This window comes from Ictidomys tridecemlineatus, chromosome 14, assembly GCF_052094955.1.
Source record: "Ictidomys tridecemlineatus isolate mIctTri1 chromosome 14, mIctTri1.hap1, whole genome shotgun sequence".
NCBI lineage: Eukaryota > Metazoa > Chordata > Mammalia > Rodentia > Sciuridae > Ictidomys > Ictidomys tridecemlineatus.
This window is the reverse complement of record NC_135490.1, coordinates 12933835-12961702: the sequence shown is the minus strand read 5'-3', so window position 1 is coordinate 12961702 and position 27868 is coordinate 12933835. Positions and strand designations below refer to the sequence as shown.

The window sequence follows — 27868 nt, the reverse complement described above, 5'->3', positions numbered from 1 at the left end:
GCCTGAAGCATGTGCTCTACCACTGCAGTCTACCCCAACCCCTTCTAGATTGTGTTTAGGGCCAACTAAAAGTAAAAGGTCTTTTATTTGAGTCTCTAGATTTTTTATTAGACTTCCAAATTGAATGTAAAAATTGCACCTTCATCCATCACCTGTGATTCTCTGATTTCTTTGTTAAGATTTTTAACTAGGCTCTATATTCACATAGTTTTAACTAGGCTCTATATTCACATAGTTCAAAGATCAAAACAGTGAAAATCAAAAATAAAACTGTCCCTCCCTTTTGTAAATGCTCTAAGTGTCTAGACATCGGTCTGTCCTGCACCTTTTGGACACAGCAGCTGTATCAGCTCTTTCCACAGGTGCACATGGAGGATTCTTACCATTTTTCTCTGTAAAGCTGCATGGGGTTCCATACTATGGAAATGCTGTCTTTTTTTAACCACCCCCCCACTGCCCCCGCCTTGGGTTGTTTTCACTATTTTCCCATTATTTACAGTGCTGCAATGATTAACTTTATACAAGTGGCATTGCCTATGTTTATGACTGGAATAAATTCTATGAAGTGGAAATGCTGGGTAAAAGGTGAAATACAACTATTTAACTAGCTTCCATTTTTTAAAAAAAACGTGAATATTTAAGATATTTGCAAATATATTTAGAATCCCACTTCTTTTATACACACACCTGATTTAATTGTAATTTAATTTGTAACTAGTCTTTTTTTTCTTTTCTGTCTGGGGTTTGAACCCAGGGGCATTCTTCTGGGCTACATCCCTAGCCTTCCCCGACCTTTTTTTTTTAACCAGGGATTGAACCCAGGGATGCTTAACCACTGAGCCACATCCCCAGCCTTTTTTTGAATTTTATTATTGGCAGGGTCTCACTGAGTTGCTTAGGGCTTTGCTAAGTTTGAACTTCCGATTTTCCTGCCTCAGCCTCCCAAGCTGCTGGGATTACAGGAGTGTGCCACTATGCCCATCTGTGAAAAGTCTTTCTAGATTAGGCATTTTCATACTTTTGGATCCTAGGATCCCTTAATATTTGCTTTTGTGTGGCTATATCTGTGGGTATTTACTATATTAAAAATTCAAACTGAGAAATTCAGAAATAGTTATTAGTTCATGTAAAACAACAAAAATAAAGCCATTATGTTAGAAAGTATATCTATTATGTGCTGTAAAATAACTATTTTCCAAAATTAAAAGAGTAGTGAAAGCCGGGCAAGGTGGCACACACCTATAATCCCAGCGACTCGGGAGACTGAGTCAGGAGGATCGAAAGTTCAAAGCAAGGCTCAGCAATTTAGCAAGGCCTTAAGTAACTTAGACCCTGTCTGAAAATAAAAAAAGGGCTAGGGATGCAGCTCAGTGGTTAAGCACTCCTGGGTAAAAGCCCCAGTACATCAGAAACAAGCAAACCTATGTTCAGAGTCCTGAGAACAAACTTGAGTTAATCTCTGAAGACATATATTTCTATCCTAAAATTATTTCCTGAAATTTCCAGAAATTTCTGGAAAATTCAAGACTACACAGGCACAGGTTTGCCACATGTTACACCACATATCATTTCAATTTGAAAAATGAAAGTGAAAAAGCATTTAAAATGTCTTAATATTATAATACAATAGTTCTTAATCTCAGGGACCCCTACTAAAATCTTAGAATTGCTGTTCTCCATCACTTAAATTTAATTTTCATAGAAATGAGAACTCTTCTTTCATTTCATATTCAGTTTCTATTTAAATGAATTATAATCATAAAATTAAGTAGAACCAGCATACAGAGGTTTGAGCATAGGCCCAGCTGGCTTTTGACAAATGGCCCCCCAGTGGAGCTCATCTAAGAGTCTGCTCTATGAAGACAGGCCAGATCCGTCTCCATCCCCAAGTTTGTAAAGTGAGCGTGGGGAGTGCCTAATGCCCTGGGGTGGTGTTTATTGAGCTCCAGTGACTGGAACGGATGAGTTACTCAACCAGGCCCATGGAGGGGCAGGAATGGTCTGGAAGCATCCTATGAGCAGAACTGAGCCAAGTTCTGAGAGTGAGGAAGACGGGAGAGGGAGCGGGGTCCTGCCAAGAAAGGTCATGTGAATACTTTAGAGTGGCCAGCTAGGCCAAGTGGCTGAAGGGAAGAGAAGCTGGGTCCAAAATCTTTGCAGGATTCAGTCTAAAGAACTCTGAGCTATTTCCACATCAAACACTGACTGCTCTGTGTCAGTAGCCCTGTCCTGGAGGTCCAGCTCTTATCCTGAGCAATCCTGTGACCCCAAGTCCATGTTCCCTCCACCAGTCCACTGAACTCCAACCTCCTGCCTCTTCCCTGGGCCTCCGAAGCATATCACACCTTCCTTTGCAGTCTACCTGAGCAGTCCTCGCAATTCCTCCAGACACTATTCAGTTCCACAAATCCCCCAATAGTTGTTTGGTATTTTTGTAAACTATATTTTCTTATTATCAAAAATAATGCATGCTTATTATAAATAAAAGTAGAATATGAAGGGAAAGTCTATGATCCTGCTGTCTGAGGTAGTCTCCTTTAGCATCTTGGCATCTTTCCTTGGAGTTGCTTTTTATGGTCGGAGTGGGTACATATTAATTCTTACCTTTGGTTTTTTGTTTTTTTTTTTGGTACTGGGGATTGAACTGAGGGGCACTCAACCACTGAGCCCCAGCCCCAGCCCTATTTTGTATTTTATTTAGAGACAGGGTCTCACTGAGTTGCTTAGCACCTCGCCTGGATTACAGGCAAGTCCTGGGATTATGGGCGTTCGCCACCGCACCCAGCCCACGTCTTACCTATGCATCAGAATTTCTCCCTATTAAGTCTGTCTTACATCTGAATCATAATTTACTCAACTATTTCCTTTCATTTTTAAATTTTAGACTTTTTTATTTTGAATTTACATGTACCAAAAAGTGGCAAAAATAGATTCCTATGGCGTAGTACACTTATCGAGAGCAAGTCAACATTGGCACAGTGTTGTCACCAGGATCTTCGTAATGTCCTTTTTCTGTTCTAGGATCTGAATTGTCATCCTCCATTGCTTTTAGTTTTTCTCCTTAGTGTCTCCTCCAAATCAGTTCCCCAGCTTTCCTTGTTAGAATTCCATACATTTTGAGCAACCCCGCCACAAGAATGATCTTGCATCTTTTCCAGAGCATGGTAACCAGGCATTCATCATTGGTGGTGTCTTTTTTGGGGGGGGGGGGAGGTGCTGGGGGTTGCACCCGAGTCCTTTCCCTTGCTCAGCCCCTGCCTGCTCAGTGGGTCTTCTTACTGGTGCTGTTTACCTGATCACTTTTTTTTTCCACACTGGAAAAGTTACTGTCTTGCTCTTGCTTTGCACTTTCAGGCAGTGCTTTGAGTCACTGCAATTCTGTTTCTTCTTGTGCTTTCATCCTCTAATTTTAGCACCCATCTGTGCATCTCTTGCAACAATGATTACTGTGGTATTTGCCTAATGATTTTCTATTTTCCTTCCATATTTATCAATTGGGAATCTACCCCATTTATATCAGATTTTATTATATAACTTAAAATCTTGTATGATCATTATTTGTGGCTCAGATTGTTTCAGCTTTGGCCATCTTAAGAGCTCCTTCTTTTGTCTCCTGTGGGTTTTTTTTTTTTTTTTTTTTTTGGTAAGCCCCTAATTTTTTCTGTGGGCCGGGGGTGCTGGGGCACTATACCACCGAGTGAGCTATACCCTTAGTCCCAGTCCTTTATTTTTTTGAGACAGGATCTCCTTAAGTGACTGAGGCTGTCCTCAAATTTATGATCCTCCTACCTTGACTGTCTGAGTCACTGGGATTACAGGTGTGAGCCACCACAATGGCTTCTATTTATTTCATTTTATTTTTTATTTATTTTGTTGTGTTATAAGGTATTCCTTGCTTATCCTGTCACTTCGTTGCCCCTGCCCTAGGGTCTTCCACTTCTCCAAGGAGCTTATTATTAAAGAATGGTATTTAGAAACTAAGATGTGTTTGCTTACTGTGCTTATTGCTACTGGGATTACTTTTGTTTCTAGGCCTCTTGGCAGAGAAAGCTGGGAAGTAGATGTACACCAACCTGTGCACACACCAGTTTCTGTATCTGAATACACAGGTTTTGGGCTGGGGTTGTGGCTCCGTGATAGAGCGCTCGCCTAGCACGTACGAGGCCCTGGGTTCGATCCTCAGCACCACATATAAATAAATAAATTAAATAAAGGTATTGTGTCAGTTACAACTAAAACACACACACACACACATATAAACAGGTTTATACTAGTATTTATTACAGTCTTTAATTTTATTTTAGTCTTTCCCCTTTTGTTCTGTATAACTTCTTTCTCTAAAAACAATGAAAAACTCTCCTAATCATTTTTGTAATGTTGGGTGGTAGGTTTTTCCTGATCGTTTTGCTTCAGTCATTAGGATGCTGATCTAATTTACTTGACTTGACTCTGCTCACCTGTTTTTCTTTTTTAATATTTACTTTTTAGTTGTAATTGGACATAATACCTTTATTTATTTTTATGTGGTGCTGAGGATCCAACCTAGGGCTTCACACGTGCTAGGTGAGTGCTCTACCACGGAGCCCCAACCCCAGCCTAATCCACTCACCTTTTATATGACAGAATGCGGAGACAGAGGTGAGCACTCCTGATTAACATGGGGTTCTTCATCTGAGCTGTCCTGGGATACACTGAATGTTCTGTCAATGTCTCCCTTCTTTTTTTTTTTTTTTTTTTTTTGTAGTTGTAAGTGGACAGCATGCCTTATATTTTGTTTCCTTTTTATGTGGTGCTAAGGATTGAACCCAGTGCCTCACACATGCTAAGCAAGTGCTCTGCCATTGAGCCACAACCACAGCCCCACACGACTTCACTCCTTCTCCATCGCTTGCTGCTCCCCTAAGCAACACCCCTGTCTGGTTCCTAGCTTCAGAATTCACTTAACACATAGAACGCACTGTACCTTGATGTTAGAAGCCAAAAGGGCTGTCTGGTGCAAGGTCAGAAGCAATTACCACTCATTTCCACGATTACTGCTGTTAGTGGGCATGTATTTGAAATTGATAGTGGGTTGGGTTAATTGGATGTTAACTTGACCAGGAAGAAGTACAGAGGTCCAGTGCTCTGCCTGTGACCAGATCTTGTCATTTTCTACTCTGGAGAGTGAAGGTCTGTCTGTCAGAACAGGCAAGGTTATTAGTACAGCACACTTAGTGGTTTAAATCTACACCCATTTATCATTTCACAGTTCTATTCTGGGCATTGGCTGGGCATAGTGGTGCATACCTTATAATCTTAGTGACTCGGGAGACTGAGGCAGGAGAATTACAAGTTTGAGGCCATCCTTAGCAACTTAGCAAGACTTTCTCTCAAAATAAGTAAAATGGACTGGGTTGAATCCCCAGTACCAAAAAAAAAAAAAAAAAAAAAAAGTCTGGGCATTGTGTGACTGGCTTCTTTGCTGAGGGTCCCGCAAAACTATAAGGTACACAAAGGCAAGGGTCACTGGGGTTTTATTGTCCTCTGGAATGGGTGTGTGGGGCTCTGCCAAGTTCATGTGATTCCTTGTGGCTACAGGACTGATCCCCCCCTTCCTTGTTGGTGGCCTGCCAGGAACCACTTTCGGTTCCTAGAACACCGCTACTTTTACTTCCCTATCTTCTTTTTTTTGGTACTGGGAATTAAACCTAGGGGTACCTAGCCACTAAGCCACATCCCCATCCCTTTTTATATTTTATTTAGAGTTGCTTAAGGTCTCACTAAGTTGCTGAGGCTGGCTTTGAACTCAAGCCGCTGGGATTACAGATAAGCACCACTCTTCCCAGCTTCCTTCCCTATCTTAATGTCAACTAAGAACTGCGAAATCCCTTTGGCAGATAATGCAGTATAATCAGTCCTGTGTTTACAGGTCCTGCCCATACACAAAGGCTGGGGTCACTGGGGTCATCTTGAATCCTGTGAACCACAGCTAAAGTGATCTAGCCTTAATTCGAGCATCAGAATGTTTACTTAGTATATTAGTTTCCGAGGGCTGCCTTAACCAGTAGCCACAGACTCGGTGGCTTAAAACAACAGGGATGCACTCTCTGGCAGTTCTAGAAGCCAGAAGTCTGAAATCAAGGTGTGGGCAGGTCCTTCCAGCAGAACCTCTGGGAGAAATCCCCCTGTGCCTTTTCCAGCTGCTGGGGCTCTTGGCATTCCTTGACGCGGTGCTACGCCAGTACAGTTCTTGCCTCCGTCTTCAAATGTGCGTCTCTGAGCACCAGGTTGACTTCATCTTGAGATCCTTGTCTGATGTCCTCAGCAAAGCCCCTGCAGCTCAGTCAGGTTATGTTCTTTGTCAGGACATGAATTTGAGGGAAATACTATCCAAATACTGCACTTGGGATGTGAGAGAATGGCCTTTGTAAACCCTGGTCCATGGAGCTACGGAAGAGAAAGGAGATTTCTTCCAGACTGAAAGTGGACCTGGTCGCCGTGGGGGTCAGGGTCCAGCTTCACACACAGCCCCTATGTCTTCTTGTTGGCTCGGCTCTGAAAACCCCATGGAGAGGCCTGATGTTCTGGATCCAGGTGTTTCGCAGTACCAACACCTGTACAAAAGGCTGTTGAGTGTGACAATGACTCTGCAGAATGGACAGGGCTGAAGTGTGGGTCATCTCTGCAGGGAGGGGAAACTGAGTCCACGTGTCCAGGTGAGTCACAGAAGGCCGTTGCTAGAGGGGATTTCAGGCCGTAAATCCAGCAGTTCTGAAATATCAGCTTAGTGCTCCAGCCCGTTCAAGGCTGGTATATGGAAGTAGGAGTATAAACATGGTGGATCTCACCTAGGCACCTGTGATCAGAAGAACTGAGGTGAGACACTCCCTCTACCTGTGGCCAGGTTAGGGAACCATGTACAGGTGAAGTCCAGCCTGCAGCTGAGGACTGGCATCTACCTCCAAGTGAAGATCTTCAAACAAGGGGAGAAAAAGTCTCCCTACTAGTTATCAGTAAACCTTTACCTTGTCGAAAGTTAACTTTGTGTGTGTGTAATTCTGGGGATTGAACCTGAGGCCTCCCACCTATTAGGCAACACTAAACTGACCTCAAATTAGTGATGCTCCTGCCTTAGCCTCCTAAGTAGCTGGGTAATAGGCATGTGCCACTGTGCCCAGCTTTGTAGTATGTCTTTGAGCAAGTTGTTGTTCTATCCTTGGTCTCAGTATCTTCATCTGTACTATGGGGATGATACCACATATCCTCAATAATAAGATGCTTTAGTTATTGTTTTAAAATTACTTATTATTGGGCTGGGGCTGTTGCTCAGTGACAGAGTGCTTGCTTAGCATGTGTGAGGCACTGGGTTCGATCCTTAGCACCACATAAAGAGAAACAAATAAAATAAAGGCATCCTGTTCATCTACAACTACAAAAAAAATTTTTTTAATTATTTTTAAAAGTTACCTAACAAAATTTTTATTTTGTCAAGCTTAAAAATATTTTTCTTTTTAATACTGATTACTTGAACCCAGGGACACTTTGTCACTAACATGCCTCTTCAGTCCTTCTCTTAAAATTGTACTTTGAGACTTTGCTAAGTTGCCCAGGCCAGCCTTGAACCGTCATCTTCCTGGCACAGCCTCATAAGGAGCTGGGATTACAGGTGTGCACCACCACCCCAGCTAAACTGATATTGCTTTAATGTTTCTGAAATAGGGAGGCGTCTCATTGATAGGTACATGTAATGCAGTGTTTTGTTTTGTTTTGTTTTTGTTTTTAATCTTATCTGAAAAACTGTCCTCAATACCTCTTCTAATTAGGGAAGGACTATAGGATCTCTCTTAGTGATGTGGTCGGGAAGATCAAATGAAATAATGCAAACAAAATAATGCTTAGCACAGTACCCGGCAGACAACAATCAGTCCCAGAAACTGTTACTACGATTATTATGAAATTAAGGAGGAAAGGACGGCGTAGAAGTTGAGAAGTGAATGGCAGTACAGCCAGTGCTGGTTTGGGTAGATGGTTGAAGCATCCAGAGGTTCTGAGTCTGGGGCCAATGTTCCTGCTCAATGATGCCAGTGGAAACCCAGACCCTTCCCACTCTATCCGCTGTGCCTTTCTTCACATATAGGGCTTTGTCCTTGTGCTTATCACTTTCCAGCCTGTACCTCTGGACAAGAAGGAGGAGCGGAAAGAGGTGGCATCCACATGAGCTGCAGCAGCCATTGGCCTCTCCCAGTGTCAAGGACATATTTACCTCTGTCTCTTAGTGTTCATGAATTCCACAACCCAGGTTTGCAAAGAAGATAGATCATGCACTAAACCTTATTGATTGGGCTAACTGACTATTTAGAAAAAATAAAGTTATTATCTTTTCTTAAATTATGTCAAACTAAGTTCTAGATGGGTTAGAGATTTAAATTTTAAAATATAAGAAAATACAGGTGTATATATTTATAAATTAAGGGTGGGAAGGAAGGCATTTTCTAACATGCTATATACAAAGGGAGAAACCTTGGGGGTGTGGCTCATGGTAGAGTACTTACCTACCTAGTAAGTTCATGAGGCCTTGGGTTTTATCTCCCCAAATTTTATAACTGAAATAAAAATCTTAGAGGAAAAGTGTGATGTTGACTTTCCCTCCATTTAGAAATTGTCTCACTAATACCAGGTACTAAAATTCAAAGACAAATAATTAATTGAGAAGAAAGAATATTTGAACTTGTGACAAGGTTAAAGTTTTCATCATACAGTAAAATCTTAAATAAACCTATTAAAAAAATGAATGCAGCTCAGGAAAAGTGGATAAAGGAAAGTAATAAGCAGTTTGTAAAGCAGAAATATAAGGGTTTGTGAATCTAAAAATGGGTTTAGCTACACTAGCAATCAAAGAATGCAGAGGAAAAGAGCTGTAAGAACACATTAGCAGAGATGGAATGACACTTATTTCTATTTGTTTATTTACTTAGGTGCTGGGGATTGAACCCAGGGGCATTCCACCACTGAGCCACATCCCCAACTACCTTTATTTTTTGTATTTGGAGACAGGGTCTCACTCAGTTGCTTAGGGCCTTCCTAAATTGCTGAGACTGGCTTTGAACTCATCATCCTCCGGCCTCAGCCTCCTAAGCTGGTAGGATTACAGATGTGTGCCACCAGGCCTAACTTGGAATGATGTTTTAATACACAATGTTGGGGAGAATCCTGTGCTACACTCACTCAAACACAGGTAACAGTATGAAATTAGTGCAGTGTTGAGGAGGGTTATTAAGCCTGTTGTGTACAGGTTGGACATCCTTGTTCTGAAAATCTGGCATTGGAAATGCTCTAAAATCAGAAACTTTTGCAGTGCCAATGTGACAGTATAAGTGGAAAATTCTACATTATGAAACTTTGTTTCATGAATAAATCATTAGAAATATGATTAAGCTGTGGTGCACATCTATAATCCCAGCAACTCAGGAGGCTGAGGCAGGGGGATCACAAGGTTGAGAACAGCCTCAGCAACTTAGAGGGATCCTGTGTCAAAATAAAAATTTAAAAGACTGGGGCTGTAGGTCAATAGTAAAGTAAGAAAAAAAAATCTGCTGGGTGTTCGAGGAGCTGCAAAGAAGGGACAACAAGCAGGAGCCAGAGGTATGGGGTCTTGTTCTGAGGGCTGGACAGGCCACCACAGGGCACTTTGGTCAGTACCTGCTATCAGCCCTCCCCAGTGCGTATTAGGTATGTGTGAAACATACATGAATCTTAAGTTCAGATATCTCATGTATATACAAATATCCCAAAATCTGGGTTAAAAAAATTAAAATCCGGAGCTCTTCTGATACCAAGCGTTTTGGACAAGGAACACTCAACGTATGTTAAGTTTTAATAACTATTTGTCAACTAGCCCCTGCCATTTGTTGCTGGATCTCACCCACCGATCTTTCCATTCTGGGAAGCTCTTCTTCATCCCTAGGGCTTCCCCGTTCCTTGCTGGGGTGGGGACGGGGAGAGGGGGCAGAAGCGCTGGGGTTGCTGGGCTGCCCTCCAAGGGACCCAAGGGGACCTGGCTGGAAAGATGGTAGACCTGACGGGCTGTGGTTCTTTCACTTTTACCGGAAGACTGAAAGGTTCTGCCAGTCAAAAGAGCCCTGTACTACCGGGCACTCACGCTGTCCTTTCCTGGAAGCCAGAGGACTCTCGGGCCAGCCCTCAGGGACTCTTGTTTTCATAGAGCACAGAGTACAGAGGCTTGGGGCCAGCTGCAGCTTGCAGGCCTGCTTGGAGGCTGGCCCTGCTCTCTGCCAGACAGCCTGCGCCCTGCCTACCAGGCCCGGGAGACATCTTCCGGCCTGTCCGTGTTTCCGTGCTGATCATTGCCCACCTTGGATTATTTCCATCTGACAGGCTGGGCCAGTCCTTAGGATCCTGAGTCCCTGGGTAGTTTCCAGGGCAACAAGCCATGGGTATTCCCATCTCTTTTCCCAGAAAGATGCAAAAAGTACAAAGTCACCCTCTCCCCCGACGCGGGGAGCTGACACAAGCACCCCTGGGGCAGCCTGTCCAGCTCTCGGTAGAGAAATCCCACGTCCCTGTTCCCGCTCCTCTTCCCTCAGCGCCCCCTCTGACATCCCCAGATGCCACACGTAGGTGCCTCCCACCTACGTGTAGGTTGAGGCAGAGAGGCCTTGACCGCAGGTGAACTGCCGTGTGTGCAGCTCTCCTGGCTAGCCTGTGGCTGTGACCTTGGTTACTCTCACACCACTCCTCTTCTTGGCAGCCACTCAGGAGCCCCCTCCCCCAGCATCTCTGCAGTTGGCACGCTGAGAGGGGTTGTGTGTGTAATGGGAGCAAAACTCAGAGTTTCCATGAGTAGCTGAGAAGTTCTAGAAACAGCCTGTACTCATGAGCGTCCCTTTCTCTTTCCCTGACACAGGGAAAAGTGCAATGTTATTTTTGGTGGGATTATCGATGGTTGTTTGCTATTCTGGGCACCTTTGTACTCAGGGATGGGGGAAGGGAGGCTGCAGGCCTGTACCTGCCACCTGCCCCTCATCTAATGTTTTTAAAAATTTTTTTCCACCTTATGTTTTGTATTCCAAGTCCAGACCAACATCTATGGCTGTCTGGGGTCTTCAGCTCTATTGAGTGACCCTGCAGAAGGGGCTCTTCCTCCCGGTGCTACTCAAAGTTCACCTGAGAACGGTGAAATTCTAAAGTGTGTGGCACCTATAAATGGGTAGTGGGAATGTAACATGTTCTTTGGGGACCAAAAAGGTGCCAGGCACTCCTCCAGGCTCTGAGAATCAAATAGGTTCCCCAGGCTTGGTCCTCTTGGAGTTTGTAGGAGAGAGATATATAAAGAGGTAAAAAGACTATTTTGCAAAATGACCTGCTAAGAGGAAGATACGGCAGGATGCGGGTCTGAATGACTGGGAGAGAAGTCTCTTTGTGGGAGTGGCCTTCCACATTGACAAGGTTACATCTGAGCTGTTGTAAAGTTGTGGGAAAGAGCCTTCTAGGCAGAGGGAACAGCAAGTGCAAAGGCTTTGGGTCAGAATGACCTTGACGTGTCAGGGACAGAAGGCCTGAATATCTGGAAACTGGTAAGTGAGAGAGGTCCATCGTAAAGCCAGTGGGGTGGCCACACAGGGCAGTAACTTACAGGCCAGGTTGTTTACTCTTTTTTAACTGGGAAGCCAGTGGAGGGATTAAAGCAAAGAAAATGCTGTGGTCAGATTCTTACTTTAGGAGAATGAGTTTCATTAAGCTGTAGGCTTTAGATTTGGGCATTTTGTGTATACGTTGTACTTAGAGGAGTGACAGAAGCGGGGTTGGTGCTGAGTGCAAGCTGGAGAGAGCTTTTGTCAAACCAGCGAGAGCTTTTGTCTTAACTAACATTCCAACACTTCTTCCACTCACTCATTCCTCATGCTCCCTGGGCTTCACTAGGTAAATTTGGGTATGCTCTTGTTCTCGCAGAGTTTACAGCATGGTGTCTTCAGATTCAACTGGTACTTCCAGATCTTCCTTGAGGATGTCTCTAGGAAAGAGCAGTATTCAAAAGGCAATTGTTATTAAAAATTTAGACTCTTCACTTATTGCATACAGTTCCTTCATGAACACCTCTGGGTTGGTGACTGGTGCTGCTGTAAGAGTTCTTACATCCATGTCGTTCCTCCTCTCCATTTGGGATTGAAAGCCACCTGAACTGGAGCATGTCTCTGTTGTAGGCCAGAATCAGGAGCCCTTGCTATGTGGCAATCTGATTGCCCTTTGGGGTGAGTGTTGCCTGGAAAGAGTAAGCCTTTAAGTCCAGTTAGAATGTTGATCCCTTTTTAATAGGCAAGCAGCAGTTTGTAGGAGGTAGAGGAGGGAAGAAGGGGAAATGCACGCTTCAGTAGTATGCTGTTAGGCAAGTCACTTCTTTGCTTAGAGTTAGCCGCTGTGCCCATACCTTGAGAGGGTTTTTGTTGTTTTTTTGTTGTGTTTTAATCTTTGCCCATGTCACCCTGATCTGGCACTTAGTGTGATATGAGCCAGACACCTGGTTGCCTTGCTCTGGAATTCATCTGTGTGTGCCCTTGACAGTGTGTCTCTGCAGAGCTCTGGGCCAGGCAGAGATGGGCAGATCAAGAGGCCCGAGGGCCAGGGTCCTCATTCTCTCCTTTGCACCTTTGACAGAGGCTTTGAGAAGACATTCCTGTCCTCCTGCCCTTGACCCTGTGGCCTCCACTGTGCACTCTGGTGAGGTCATGCCTATGGACATACGCATTTGCACTTACACAGGCAGCAAGTACTTATGAAGGTCCTGCCGGCCTCACTGAATTTGGTTGCAAGTGGAACGGAGGAACCAGAGGCCCCTGGATTGCATTTTTGCCCCTGGTGTTATGGCCAGACTGCAGGAGTCCCTGGAACCAACCAAAATAGTTAACTCAAAATCTAAGCCTGTCAGTCTATGTCAGCCTAACCTTGAAACTAGACGCAGGGGCCGGCACGGGGCTGGTACTAGAGGGTAGGATTGGGGTAGACTAGAGATAAACACACAGGACTTCCTGAGGGTCTTCCGGCCCTTCACACCCAGTGGAGAGGTCCCCTGAGCCCCTGCAGCTTTCTGACACAGTTCATTGTCAGACTATCTAGTCCTGGGGGAGGTGTGGGGATAGGAAGGCACGGGAGGAAGCAGAGAGATGGAGCTGAGCCCAGGCAAGAGAGTGATGGCAGATGAGGGGGAAGGTGGGCAGGAGCCTGGGCAGAGGAGCTCAGGTGTGTTGCTGGGGGAGACGGGAGGGGGGCCAGTGGCGCCTGGCAGTGGATCCGGGGATTTTTCTTCTGGAGCGTGGAGTCGTAGGACGCAGGTGCTCTGGTGCGTGGAGAGCCCACAGTGAGGAAGCAGAGGATGTGGGAAGGCCTTTCACATCTGTCATCAGATGATGGCTGCCTGTGACCTTGGCCAGAGAATGTGCTGTGTGGGAGGGAAATTGGAGGAATTATGATTCATAAATATGATAACTCAGTCTCCCCCTGCTGCCACCTCTCTTACCCAATTTGGAAATAGGGTCTTATTGCAATAACCTTCTTTCTCATGAGATGAGGGCTCATTTGTCAATGTGTTGGTAAGACTCAGGGGCATGGAGAAATCCAAGCCCGAGACCACTCCTGCCTTTCTGCTAGGGCCTGGTCATGTGCTGGGGCACAGTAGCTACGCGGGAGGCTGTGTGCTGGGGGAGGGAGGGTCAGGCTTTAGTGTGCATAAGGAGGCCTATGGGAGACTTTGGATCAGGAAGATCTGAAGTGGGACAGTGGGGGGCAAGCCTGAGGCAGAGTCTTGGTTGCAGGTGGAACAGTGGAACCAGAGGCCCCTGGGTTGCATTTTTGCCCATGGTGTTATGGCCAGATTGCAGGAGTCCCTGGATACATCAGGAGAATTCAGCCAACCTGTCACAGCCCCGGGGTGGGGGGGTCATCTTTTCTAACTCTGCTTGTATCCCCTAGATAAATTGTGTCTGAGTTTTCCATTAGAGAAGGGAACAAGCTCCTCTAGGATACAAATAGGAATTTATGTAGCTCTTGTGTTATATAGGTGGCATGCTGTTAGGCAGGTCACTTATAAAGTTATAAGAAGCTTTGCTTTGTTCCTTTGTTGCAGTACTGGGGATTGAACCCAGGGGTATTCTACTTCTACGCGACACCTCCATTTCCTTTCTTTCTTTCTTTCTTTCTTTCTTTCTTTCTTTCTTTCTTTCTTTCTTTCTTTCTTTCTTTCTTTCTTTCCTTCCCTTCCTTCCTTCCTTCCTTCCTTCCTTCCTTCCTTCCTTCCTTCCTTCCTTCCTTCCTTCCTTTCTTTCTTTCTTCTTTCTTTCTTTCTTTCTCAGTTTGCTAAGTTGCCCAAGTTGCCCTCAAACTGGGGATCCTCCTGCCTCAGTCTCCCAGATAGCTGGGGTTACAGTCACACACCACCATGCCTGGCTAAGCTTTGCTCTTTAGGCCAAACTGGCCTCTGCTTCTGCTCTTTTCCTGTCTGTTCTCCACACCGCAGCCAATCGGATTTTTTAAAACTCCAGGGGCTGGAGGTGTGGTTCAGTAGTAGAGTACTTGCCTAGCATGCCTGAGGCCCTGAGTTGGATCCCCAGCACTGAGAGGGGAAGGTGAGGGAACATATCAGACCATAACTCTGATTAAAATGCACCCTCCCCTTCTAAATGTTAAGTTTGCAGCCCATTTTTCTCTCCTGTGCACATCCTCTGTGTCCTCCCTGGCCACTGTGGATTCTTCTTTTTTTTTTTTTTTTTTTTTTTTTCAGAGAGAGAGAGAGAGGAGAGAGAGAAGTTTTTAATATTTATTTTTCAGTTTTCAGTGGACACAACATCTTTGTTTTATTTTTATGTGGTGCTGAGGATCGAACTCAGCACCCCGTGCATGCCAGGCGAGCACGTTACCACTTGAGCCACATCCCCAGCCCCCCACTGTGGATTCTTAAGTCCTTAGATGTGCCATCTTTACCGAGTCTCCAAATGTAGCAACACCCTGCTGGAATATTCCACCCGCTCCCTTCACTGCGCTGACTTTAACATGTCCTGCTGGTCTCAGCTAAAGTAGTGTTTCTTTGGGGGAACCTCCCTGACCTCCAACACCAGATCGATTGCCCTGCTGTCTTCTCCGATGCTTCCTGTGCTCAGCCTGGCACTGCCACTGTGGTGGGTGGTGCTCCTCAGCTTCTTCCCCAGGCACCACACTAAGTAATGGTGGGTTACTCTCGGTGTCCAGGCCTGCTCATTAATAACACCTCCTACGGATAATTACAGTCTGGCATACTAAAGGTAAAGCATCAAAAACCCCGTGTTCTAGCGCGGAAGCATAGTTCAGTGGTAGAGCGCTTGCTTACCATGCACAAGAGCCCGGGTAACAGCCTCAGTGCTGCTAATACAAGGAGACAAACAAAACCCCTGTGTGTTCCAGATATCCTTGGACTAAAATCCCCAGTGTGATTCACTTCTGCCAGTCAGAGGTGCTTGGTCCAGGCTTACGTGTGTACAGTCCTGTGAGACGAGGCAGGGTCTCTTCTACCTCGGGATGGGCCCTGGGCCTTTGTTTTGCTGGTGTGGATCCTGGCAGGAGCAGCATAATTCTGGAGCAGGCAGCTTCCTTATGCTGTAGCCACTTGACCATGGCATGGCAGAGGCAGGGGCTTCCTGGCAGCTTAGTTCTGTAGCATGATCTTGGGAATAGCTCCTGGGAGCTCAGCCTAAAGTTTTTCTTCAGCCTACTGTTTAATATCCTGTACAGAATCCCTTTCTGATTATATTGCCCAGCTGAACAGAATTACACATTGCCCTTGTCATCATCATACTGGCAAAATTCTGGCCAAAGGTTTGCTCTCCCTACTGCGTGAGGGCAGGTAGCTGGTGTACGTATCCTTTGCATCCCGGTGACTACATAATTCCTGGTAATTACTGTTGGAAACCAGCAGGCAGTGAATTTTTGTTGAATGAATGAACTCTTGGACTGAGTTTTAAGTCTGGAGGGTGTGAGTTCAGCTAATATACATGAACTTCAGGGCAGTGGGCTTGTTTAGAGATGAAGTGGCAAGAGATGGTGGGGGCTTTGACCTCAGGTGATCTGGGGCAGCCTTGACCTGTGGGCATCCTGGATGGACTGTCTGTGGAACTAAAATGGGATTTTGAGATGAAACTAGATTCTTTACTTCTACTCACGGGTGAGGTCTGCAGAAGTTGCAAGCCTCTGCAGCCCAGGCCTGTTTTAGTGCAGCTAATCACAACAGGGGTTCCTGCTGGTGCTACGTGGTAAAGCTGGAGAGTGGCAAAGCTGGAGAGTGGCAAAGCTGGAGAGTGGCAAAGCTGGAGAGTGGCGTGTTGCAGCTCTTAATGGTGGACCATGCCCTCCAGGGATGCAGCAGACCCCAGGAGCTCTATTTCTTCTTTCTGGATTCTTGTCTTGTGAATTTAAAGAATGAAATCCATAGATGAGAAACAGTGAGGGTTAAAAGAGTAGCATTTATTCAAACGGGAAGGAAAGAGCTCTCACAGGGCTTGAGGGGACTTGTAGGGTTACCTCTTAAATGTGCTAGTCTAGGAATTTATGTAGCTCTTGGGCCAATACTGTTGGTCCAAATTTATGCTAATCAGGCTTTGGAAAGGTACCAAGCCTGCAGTCTCCATTTATCGGCCCCTCTTCCATTTTCTCACCCTCAGTGGACTGGGCCAGTCCTGCAGGGCAACAGGTCCTGTCTCGCCCTGCCTCAGGCCCATGCCAGCATGGTGGGCCCTGTGAGGCTGCAGCCCGTGCTCACTGCCAGCGATCCAGGCTTCCTGGGCCTTCTGCTGGCTTCTAGGTGGGAATTAGTGGGCTTGACTGCAGCTCGGGGTCCAGGGAGCTATATTACCGGGACAAAGGCTTGGGTTCAGAAGGAGGTGTTGAGCTGCCTGTTGATCGAGGCGATGTGGAAGTCAAAGTCAGAAGGGAGGTTGAACTTTTCAACTTCCAGCAGAAATACTGCTTCCAGCCCCTTGTGTGCCCAGCACTTTACCAGGCCTGTACTTGCCGGGGCGGTGGGTGGCGGGTGGAGGTGAGGTGAGGATAGAAGTAGTAGCTTTGCCTTTAAGAAACAAAAATCTAATTAGGAAGGTTTCCTGGAAAACAAGGTAATTAGGCAACCAGAGTAGCTGGAGGAAAGTGCTGAAAGAGTAGTCCAAAAGAGCTTCCTGGAAGAGGAGGGAATTGGGATGACCTCTGAGAAAAAGCAATCGGGACTAGGTGAGGGCATTGCCCCAGAGGATGGGGGCCTGAAGTGTTGTGCTCTGTGTCCTGTGAGCTTGATCATTGCAGTTTCTCTGTGGTGGAGACCCATGGGGTTAGTGTCAGGTCCCACATTTGATGCCAGGTCTGCCTGACCTCACACTGTCTGATGACTTGGCCTCTAGATCATGCTTTTTATTTATTTGACCCTGATTGACAAAGCTGGGGAATTTTGCTTCAGGTTGGTGACGTAATTGGTGGACATGAGCACCACGTTTGCCAATCCACCTGCTGGATCCTGGGGTCTGACACATGGGAGTGAACTGAGAGGGACAGCAGGTGGGACTTTGGCAATCCCAGACAACTGGGAGATGTTCATGGGTGAATGGTGGGATTAGAGGTGACTCTGGCCCTGGCTTCGGGTAGGGTGCTGCGTGGGGAGTGCTGGCAGGCTCCCGGGGCCCTTCCTGTCCAATGCTTCCTGACTCGGTTAGTTCTGGAAGTCCTCTTTGCTCTGTCAGGCCCAGCCCAGCAGCAGGGCTGGAGCTGGGAATGTACTTCTTCCTAGTCTTCCTGGCTCTGGCTCTTGCCTGTCATTAAACTCACTCAGAGCTCAGCGTGGGGCTAAATAAGCCTTCCCTGGTTTGTCTCCTGTCTGTGCTGGCTGCCCTGGGCACTGACCACCAGTCTCTGGCCTCATAACCTCCTCCCACAGGCGCTGACACACACAAGGGAGCTCAGTAAATATTGGTTGATGATGAACAGCAGCCTGCTGGTTCTAATTTTGTTCCCTGCTTCTGGGTCACCACTGTTTTTATTTAAAGTTTTCCCATCTTGCCCCTCCCAGCAGTTTGAGGTTTCATGGGGAGACTAAATGGGCCACTGCCTCTTGGTGCCCCCCGCCCGCTACTGCATCATCTGTGGAAATCTCCCACCCTGGGTGGCCTTTGGCTATGCCAAAGCTGGAGGCAAAGGTTCTGGAAGACAAGAACATCCTTTTAGGGGTATGTAGGAGAACGATTAGGTGGGAGGGCAAAAGAAAGCAAAAGAATAGACCTGTTGAAGACCCTGACCACTCCAAGGCTTGGTTTTCAGGCTGCAATATTTGCTGTCCACATAGTGAAACTTTCAGCCTAGAGTGCTGGTCCAAGAGGGAGTGGCTTTTTCTCCAGTGTTCATTGGGTAGTGGAGGGGGGCATGGGACGTATATTTTTTTCTCAAAGCTCTTTGAACCCCATAGGGGTCTCTAGGGTGGTATTTACTTGAACACCAACCTTCTAGACTGCTGGTTTTCTAATTGCAAATACAGGGACTTAGATGACTGTATCAGTGTAGTTTAACCATGACCGTGAATATCCAGAATATTTCAATTAAGGATTTTCAGGGCACTTACTGGCAGTTTTTGTAGTCAGATGTATCAGTGATGGCTTCTATGGGTCTAGATTTTGTATTATACTTAGAAAGTTCCTCCCAACTCCTTGATTATGGCCACACCCACTGCCAATTGGGGCACATCAATAGGTTGAAGTGTTAAAAAAAAAAAAGCCTCTTAGACTTGCCACTCAGAAATAGTCGTCATCAATATTAGTGAATGTTATCCCAGGTATTTTTGCAGGCGTAACCACAGACAAATGGACATAGAAAAATAGAAATAAATGAAAAAATTGTAAAATTTCTCTGAAAGCAACTGAAGAAAAAGAAACTGCAATAAAACCAAAGGAATTATTAAGCCTTAAAGAAGAGATCATTTCCCCCCTCAGAGAAGTAAATAGCTTGAGTCATGCATAATTACTTGTTTTCATTTTAGGCAGTACCTGTTGACTCTGCTATGAAAAATGAGAACATTGGAATCCTCACATTTGTTCTCATCTCCTTTTTTCCATGTCTTGATTGTGTTAATTGTATTATTAAATTTTTCATTTTTTTAAACATGTAGACTGTGTTCTGTAACTATTGTGCCTATAATGACTTTTTATTATTTCTTGTGCAGAGGGGGCTCAATGCTGACTCTCAGTCATCCTCTTGCTAGGGTTTTTGCATTCCTGAGTGCTTTATTATTTCTGTATTACTTAGTTGCATTTCATTGTTAGATCATTTTCCTCCCTGGAAGGGGGCTGTATTCTCTGATATCTTTCATCCTTGAGAATTTCTGCCTGTTTTCTTCACCAAATTCATGTGAGATCTTGGCCAGGGCTAATCTTCTTGATTTATGTTTTCTTTGTCTCAGAATTGTGTGGACGCTTTTGCACTCTCTTCTGATGCCAAATGTTGTTATGGGAAGATGAGGATAGTATTAATTTTCTTCTACATATAAAAGAAGCTTTAGCATCTCGTAATTTTTACAATGAATTATTTGGGGGAAAAAAGAATCTGGCTGATGAAGTAGCTGCAGTGCGTGCTTACCATGCTCCAGGTCTTGTATTTGATCCCCAGTAAACACGCCACCTTCCAAAAAAAGAATTTCTTGTGCATGCCTCAGCCTTGAACATCTGAGAGGTACAGGTGCATTATTTCAGTCCTCAGATTCGGTTTTTCTTTTTCCTTGTGGTATTTATCTTTGGACATTCTATTCTTAGGTCAGCTGTGCTCATGGGTTATCTCAAACTTTCCTTTGTCATATTTCTGTTTATATTACTGGCAGAATTTGGTTCCCTATCCATGATGATGTATTAGTTTTTCAGTGATCTTTGTTCCTCTTGGTAGTGAACCCACACCTCCTTGGGTCTCCTATGGTCTCTTTGTGGCCTTGCCTGGTGGGGATCGCTGTTCCAGCAGTTAGTCTAGCTGGGCGGCTGCTTTCCCTGGGGCCACTTGTCACTGTCCCCAGCGTTGTGCCTATTGGCCTGCCCTTACTTTTTTTTTCCATCCTGTCATGGTGGGTGCTGTTCTGCTCAGATGTTCTCTCAGCCTTAAAATAAGAAAGTGACTTTCCTCCCACCAGGTTGCCCAGGCTGCCAGGTTGGGTGGGTGAGATGTGCCCCTGTGGACTGAGGCAGGGTGCAGGGAGAGGAGGCGGGCATGGAGCTGTCCTCCGCTTTAGGATTTCAGGAGTGGTCTCTGTAGTGTGGTTCAGCCCACTAGATTGGAAGGTGTTCTCCTTTCCATTGGAAGGGGAGCGAGGAATATTCCCTGGAATTGGCCACTTCCCCCACTGCAGTCTCTCCATGGAGTCCTCAGGAGAGCCAGCCAGAGGTCCAGCTTCACCTCCCTGCTGCCCGGTAGCTCTTCCCACCACTCCTCAATTGAAGGGGACAAAGAATGGGTGATGGTTGGCCTCTTGCCAGATATGGGGACCTTAATGAGGATTTTCATAGTTCCCTTGTGATCTGGGCCAGAGGTAGGAGAGGAACAGTGCACGATACCAATTTCATTCCTTCTTCTACCCTTGGCTTTGATTTTTTTTTTTTTTTTTTTTTGTACTAGGGATTGAACCCAGGGGTGCTTTACTGAGCCACATCCCAAGCCCTTTTTTATATTTTATTTTGAGACAGGTTCTCATTAACTTGCTTAGGGCCTCACTAACTTTCTGAGGCTGGCTTTGAACTCATGATCCTACCTCAGCCTCCTGAGCCACTGGGGTTACAGCCATGCATCACCACACCTGGCTGCCCGTGGCTTTGGAGTTAATATGTCTGATTAGGCCTATTTCCTTATTTTTGGATACTATTGATTTTTTGCTTGCTTTTTACTATTTAAATATATATATACACACACACACACACACACATATACAGATATAGATAGATAATTATCAGGAGAAGGAGATTGTGCAGTCGTTTCAATTTCCCATCTAAATCTATGTGGTGTTTCCAAATACTTTCTCTTTTATTTATAATATTTTTTTAAAAAAATTTTGTTACCAGGGATTGAACCCTGGGGCACTTAAACCTCTGACTCACGTCTCCAGACCTTTTTTATTTTGAGACAGGATCTCCCTAAGTTGCTGAGGCTAGCCTCAAACTCGGTGATCCTCCTGCCCCAGCCTTTCAGGTCTCTGGGATTATAGGTAGTCACCACCACGCCCAGCAAAAAGAGACTTATTTAGCTCACAGTTCTGAGGGTTTAAGGGTATGTTGCCAGTGAGCTTAGCTCTGCTGAGGATCTCATGGTGGAAAGCATCGTGGTGGGAACTCGAGCATGTGACAGAGGTCACACGGTGAGATGGGAAGCCAGAGTAAGGACCTCTCACTGGGCCCAGCTCTTAAAGGTCCCACCCCTCTTCATATTGCCACGTTGGGAGCCACGCTTGACTCTCTGGAGGACATGCACAGACCATCCAAACCATAGCCATTTCCCTCTTTCAAAACTAAGGAAATGGGCTGGGGCTGGGGCAGGGGCTGGGGCTCATTGGTAGAGCACTTGCCTGGCATGTGTGAGGCACTGGGTTTGATCCTCAGCACCACATAAGAATAAAAAAAAAAAAAAAAAAGTATTGTACATCAGAACAACTAAAAAAAAAATTAAAAAAATAAAACCTAAGGATACAGGAGAAATAGGATTAATAGGGTTGATGACTTGCTGGAACACAGGTTCAGTGGACCAGACTGGAACACTCAAGTCCACACAAGCCTGTGTTTTGATTATGACCCATCACGTGAAGGCAGGTGTGGAATTTTCCACTTGTGGTATCATGTCATTCACTTATCGTTTCAGATTTTTTGTTTATTAGGGACACTCCGCTCGAACTGGGTTTTATGATTCCTTGAGCCTCCACTGTCTACCCCAGGCCTGGTTTGTCTTTTTTATCTGTAAGTTTCTACGTTTTTTTTCCTGCACTTCTCAGGGGCTCAGAAATGTCCCCTGACTCACCCAGAGCCATTTGCTTTTGTATTGCTTAATAATGGTTAATCTTTTGACTAGTAGGTGACACAGACTAGGAAGGAGGTACTGGAGAAAGCCCAGTCTACTTTAAGGCTCCTGCAGGAAATGAGCTGTTGCCTGGGAGAGAACCCCAAGAGGTGGTGGGGACCACTTGGTCATAGCTGGCGGGGTCTTTGATGCCCCTAACCCTGGTGGCTGTGCTGAGTCCACAGGAACCTCGGAGTCACCTCCTCTCTTTCCTTGTACATATGAGAACAGAAGTTTCCTTTTACGCCCTCTGAAGTTCAGATGACTAGAAGACTGTCGAGGGGAAATCTTAAGGTGGCATGCCCAGGCCGGTCAGTAGTGGGACCAGGGACTTTGGGGAATGGGATTCCTGGCAATATGGCTTCTTCTGCCCACATCCCCGCCTCCTAACCCACCTCCTCACCCACCTCCACCGCTGTGCGCTTTCCTTGATTTGGACTTTCAACCTTTTCTTAGTTTTAAGTAAGATGTTTTGTAAAACCCCACTTCACACTGCCCTCAAACTGACCTGAGCCCGCGGCTGACTGAGACCCCAACTTCAGAGCTGTCCCCTGGCAGGGGACTGAGCTCCCACATACCGAGCCTTTAAGGAGCACACGCTGGGCATTATGGGGAAGCATTACTAGCATACATCTTGGCCTCAGAAACAGTCTTGCCTTCACCAAACTTAGCTCTGGAGCACTTTGTCTTTTTCCTGTTTTGGGTCTGTACTCAGAGGAATCAGGGCGGAATTGAGTGCCTTCTGGCTACTCAGGCCCTTCAAGTTTCCAGGGCCTGTTCTACTTTCCTCTCAGTGCCCAGCTTCTCAACTCAGCACATGGTAAGTCACTACTTTGTTGTCTCAAGGAGAAGTCAAAGTTGGCCCCCCTCTAGAGGGGGGGTGGGCCTGGACAAAATGAATAGGAAACTTGGCAATAAATGGTGTCTGTGAGCAGAACTGCCCCTTGAGGGCTAGGTGCTTCTGGGCCCAGTGAAAGGGTGGGAATAGGCAGGATTCCAATTTAGGAGCCTCTGGGATGATAAAGAAACTTGTGCTCCTTAGAGGGTTCCAGAACAATAGTCTTCCCCACTTTCTCCTTTGCCCCGCACCTTGGAGATAGGCCTGAGGCACTAGAACAGTTAACTTCTCTGACCCTGAGCTGAGCTGGCTTCTCTTGAGTAGGAAGGCCTGGGGGTCGGAGCCAGCCTACACTCCAGCTTTTGTGTCTTTCCCCTCTTTGCAGCTCTCCCTAGCACTCTTAGCGACTTGAGGGCATATTAGCTCAGGTCCATGGGGGCCTGGAGTGGCTCCCCTCAGGCCAGAACCCCTGCCTAGCCTTGCTCTCCCTCTCCCAGGTTCAGTAAGAACTGTGTATTTTCTTCCCCTCTTTTTTCTTTCCTTCAAAGAATCTTTTATAAACTTTGGTTGTTGCTAAGAATAACACGCAGTTGAAAGGCGGGGAATCTCTGATGCAGAAAGCTCCCCTTTCACGACTGCCAAAAGAACAAGGTCACTTGAATTGGGAGTGTCTTCAGGAGCTCTCTGGAACAGGATTCCTTTCTGCCCCTAGTGACTCTCCACTGATTCTTCAAGGGGGTGACTTCAGCTCTCAAGTGCTGGGCTGGGCAGCAGGGCTGAGTTTACTGGATCTGCCCACCTTTAGGGACTGGCCTAGACTGCAGAGCCCAGTTGGTCTCATGGCCATCACAGAAGCCTGAAGCTCAAGTTACCAGAGGCAAGAACAGGTTTTCTGGCCAGGAGAGAAAAGGTCACCTGGGAGACGCAAAGGAGGCGCCATCACTTATCTGCTTGCATAGCCAGAAGCTGCCTCTTGCCTGCCCTCCAGGCTTTCTGTCTAGTAGCCACATAAGGGGCTCCTGGGCCAGTAGAGAGAAAATGCTTTGTAAGCATACCTCTAGGGAATGCCCATCCAGGAGAAGATTCTAAAATTGTCCCTTGTTCTCCCTTGAAATGTTTTTGTTTCTTCAGAGTGTTTATCTGCAACTACATGTTGCAGATAAATTTGGGAAATATATTTGAAGTGGAAACGACCATTTTTGTTGTCATTGTTGTTGTGTTCTGTGATTCCACAGCAGGAAACCCAGTAATTCAGTCTGGCTTCTAAGGCATCCCTGGGTATCCCTCTCCTAGCTCTTCAGGGCATCCTAAGCCAGGATCTAGAATGCTTACTGGAGCTGCTGTGCACAGTGGTACACACCTGGAATCCCAGAGACTTGGAAGGCTGAGGCAGGAGGATCGCAAGTTCAAGATCAGCCTCTGCAACTTAGCAAGGTCCTAAGCAACTTAGTGAGACCCTGTCTCAAAAATAAAAAGTAAAAAGTGCTTGGGGGTGTGGCTCAGTGGTAGTACCTCTGGGTTCAGTCCCCAGGACAGGGTAGGAAGAGAGAAGGATGATGAAAGGAAGGGAGGAGGAAATTGGCAAAGATGTGCGTAGTGCAGGACTTTATGGCTCTCCAGGTCCTGCATTTTGTCTTCATGCTGAGAGCACACTGTTTAAGTGTCTTTCAGACCTGGCTTTGATTCATGAGAAAGTCAACGTCTGGCTTTGCTGGCTATGGATCACACTTCCTAGTCTCTGGACTCCAGTTTCCTTATCTATTAAGTGGATAAGTTTTCCCAGCTTCTCTTAAAGGAATCAATGAATGTCAGGTACTTAGCAAGGTCTGCCCTTGGTCCATGCCAGATGCTGGGCATCATCTCTCCACCTCTTTTCCTAAATCCATGCACACCTCCACTCTCTGTGTTAATAGCAGAACACGTGCCCAGGATGGTTCACAGCTGCTTGGCTGAATGACTGCTTTCTTTGAACAATGAGTTTCAGTCATTTTGGCCTAAGAGCCACTCCCCTCCCATTATCCTGCTCACATAATTTAACTTTTGGTACTGGGTGGAGATTCAAGTTGTGAGTCTCAAAGCAACACTTTCAGAAACCATCATTTTTGCTGATCCATCCATTTCTGTGTATTCCACCTAAGAGTAGCACTTCATGTGTCTAGGTTCTGTGTGTATCCTGTGTGTAGAACCCAAAGCCTGAATGAACCTGGGTACCCTTGCATTGTAAGACTTATGTAATGTGTGTGCTACAGGCCTGGAGTTGTGATAGTTGCCATTGAAAGTAAAGTTAGCCACCAGGTATTCCTCACAGTTATGTTAGTGGCTTCAGGTTCAGGCTGAGTCAAAGTTGGAAGAAACCTGCTAATTATGTCTTAGAATAATTATAGCCAGGGGCTGGGGTTGTGGCTCAGTGGTAGAGTGCTCGCCTAACATGCATGAGACACTGGGTTCAGTCCTCAGCAGCACATAAAAATAAAGATATTGTGTCCACTTAAAACTAAAAGATAATTTATTTTAGTTTTGCATTGTTGATAGACCTTTATTTTATATATGTATTTATATGTGGTGCTGAGACTTGAACCCAGTGCCTCACTCATGCCAGGCAAGTGCACTACTGCTGAGCCCCAGCCCCAGCCCCGAAAAGATAAATATTTTTTAAAAAAATCATAAAAGCCAGATTTTGAGTGCTTTAGTTCAAGCACTTGGCAAGGGCCTTGCCAGAGCTTGGGCATTCAGTCTTCACAATAATCCAATTAGGTGGGTACCAATTTTACAGATGAGAAAGGTCAGATATGGGGAGATTGAGTAACTTGCCCAAGGCAGCTTCTTTTTTAAGCATCATTATGAATCAATTCAAGCCATGTTTATGTGGCACTAGGGCCCTTGTGAGCTGCACTGCTACCCTGGGTCATTCTGTGTTAAATAACATTCTGGGTTAAATAACTTACCCAAAGTCACATTGCTCTCCGGCCAGGGTTCAGGCAACCTGTCCTGAGCCACTCAGATCCTGTTCCTCTGTCATAAGCTAAGACCCAGAGGTGGAGCAGCAGCACACTAGGAGGCATTTGGTGCTGGAGCCCTGGGATCCTGGGGAGGAAACCACTGCGGTGGTTGAACTCTTCCTGGTCTGGAGCAAGGAGGCTCATTTCCCACTCCGGATATTTGCTTATGTCACTAATTAAATTACAATCCTACTAAGGAAAATGATTAACAAAAGAAAATTTCAGTTAGCACTGATATCTTAAGCTGTTGTTTTTCTGTGTTCTTTTCAGTACTTAACTTTGCTACGTAATTCTTTATTTACCTAATGTTTTATCCATTTCAAATGGATATGATTTTTTATATCTGCATAATATTCCATGAAATTGACATAATTTATTTGATTACAATACATCTTCTTGTGTATGACCTACCTATCTATCTATCTATCTATCTATTTATTTATTTATTTATTTGTTTGTTTATTTTGGTGCCAGGGCTTGAACCCAGAGGTGCTCTACCTCTGAGTTACATCCCCAGCCCCTTTTATTTTTTTTATTTTGAGACAGGATCTCACCGAGTTGCTTGGGGGGGGTCTCACTAAGGTTCTAAGGTTGGACTTGATCTTGTGATCTTCCTGCCTCAGCCTCCCGAATTACTAGGATTACAGGCATGTACCACTATGCCTGATTTATTTTTGAATTATCTTGATTCAGGTAAATTCTAGAAGTAGAATGATTCATTTGAAGGGCTTAAATATTTTTTGTTTTCATAACTTTTTTTAAAAAACATTTTTAAGTTGTTGATAGACATTTATTTTATTTATTTCTATGTGGTGCTGAGAATCAAACTCAGTGCCTCACACACGCTAGGCAAGTACTTTACCACTGATCTACAACCCCAGCCCTCATAACTTTTTTAAGAGTTCCATCTTATTTCTGCTGCTATTCAGCTTCATGAACATAAGGTTGTTTTTATTGTGTGTTTTTTAAAATTTTTATGCTACTGTTAAATTATTTCATTTCACTTCAGTTTTATTTATTTGTGGCCCTGTAGTTCAAGCGGAGCTATGCAAGTTCTCTACCACTGTACTGTATCCTCCGCCCTGAAGTGTTCTGTGTTAAAAGTCTATTTTGCCATTTTAATAAGTAGGAAGATAGCACCAGTCAAGTTCTTAATTTGTATTCTCAATGTCCTGGAGAAACTGGGTTTTTAATTTTTTTTTTTCATCCTTGATTGTGTATATTTTTGCTAGTCTTGTGTTTTTTCCCTTTTAGGTATAATATTTGTATTTAAAGAATTTTGTTTTGGAGGATTTTAAATTTAACAAGCTTGGTGCAGTGGCTCATGCCTGTAATCCCAGTGACTGTGGGGGCTGAGGCAGGAGGATTGCAAATTCAAGGCCAGCCTCACCGGTCTCAAAATAAAAAGGGCTAGGGGGATAACTCTGGGAGAGCATTCCTGGGTTCAAATTCCCAGCACCACAAAAATAAAAACAAACCAAATCATAACACAAAAGCAGACAGAAGATCCTAATGAGCTCTTACGATATCCCAGTCTGTCTCATTCATGCTCTGCCACCACCACACACTCACCTACTTTATTATTTTGAAGCAGACTCCAGGCGAGAAGTCATTTAATCAATGATTATTTTAGTATCTCTAAAAGATAAGGTCTTTTAAAATCATAGCCACAATTTATTCTAATTAATTACTTAATTTTTATTTTTGTGCTGGGTGGAGCCCAGGCCCCATACATGCTATAGCACTTACTCTACCACTGAGCTACAGCCCTGTTTTTAACTTTTAAATTTAATTTAGCCAACCCTGTTGAATTTGTCCTTTTTCTTAATTTTCATGTATTTCTTTTAAAAGCAGCATCTCTCAAAGGTTGGACAAAGGGAGTGGAAAAGGGCTGAAGTCAGACTTTGATGTTGATCAGATGCAGGGGCTGGGAGAGAGACCAGACCTGCTTGGTGTGGGG

At 45.2% G+C, this 27868-nt stretch overlaps 1 protein-coding gene and 1 long non-coding RNA gene across 4 annotated transcripts in view; one reads left to right on the top strand and one right to left on the bottom strand.

The window, feature by feature from the left end:
• The window catches only part of Slc39a14 (solute carrier family 39 member 14), a 47070-nt gene that overhangs the window by 4033 nt on the left and 15169 nt on the right, over positions 1-27868 (top strand). Inside the window, exon 1 of one of the 3 annotated variants that reach the window (XM_078030905.1) lies at positions 11444-11573. The exons of the other annotated variants lie outside the window; for them this stretch is intronic. The gene's annotated coding sequence lies outside the window, so the exon portion shown is untranslated. Of the gene's footprint in view, positions 1-11443; positions 11574-27868 lie in introns of those variants that run through there. 3 annotated transcript variants of the gene reach the window in all.
• LOC144370290 (uncharacterized) lies at positions 11707-26121 on the bottom strand. Its single transcript, XR_013430229.1, has 2 exons — positions 25855-26121; positions 11707-12010 (listed from the first exon to the last, which is right to left on the bottom strand). It is a non-coding gene; the product is annotated as an uncharacterized LOC144370290 (long non-coding RNA).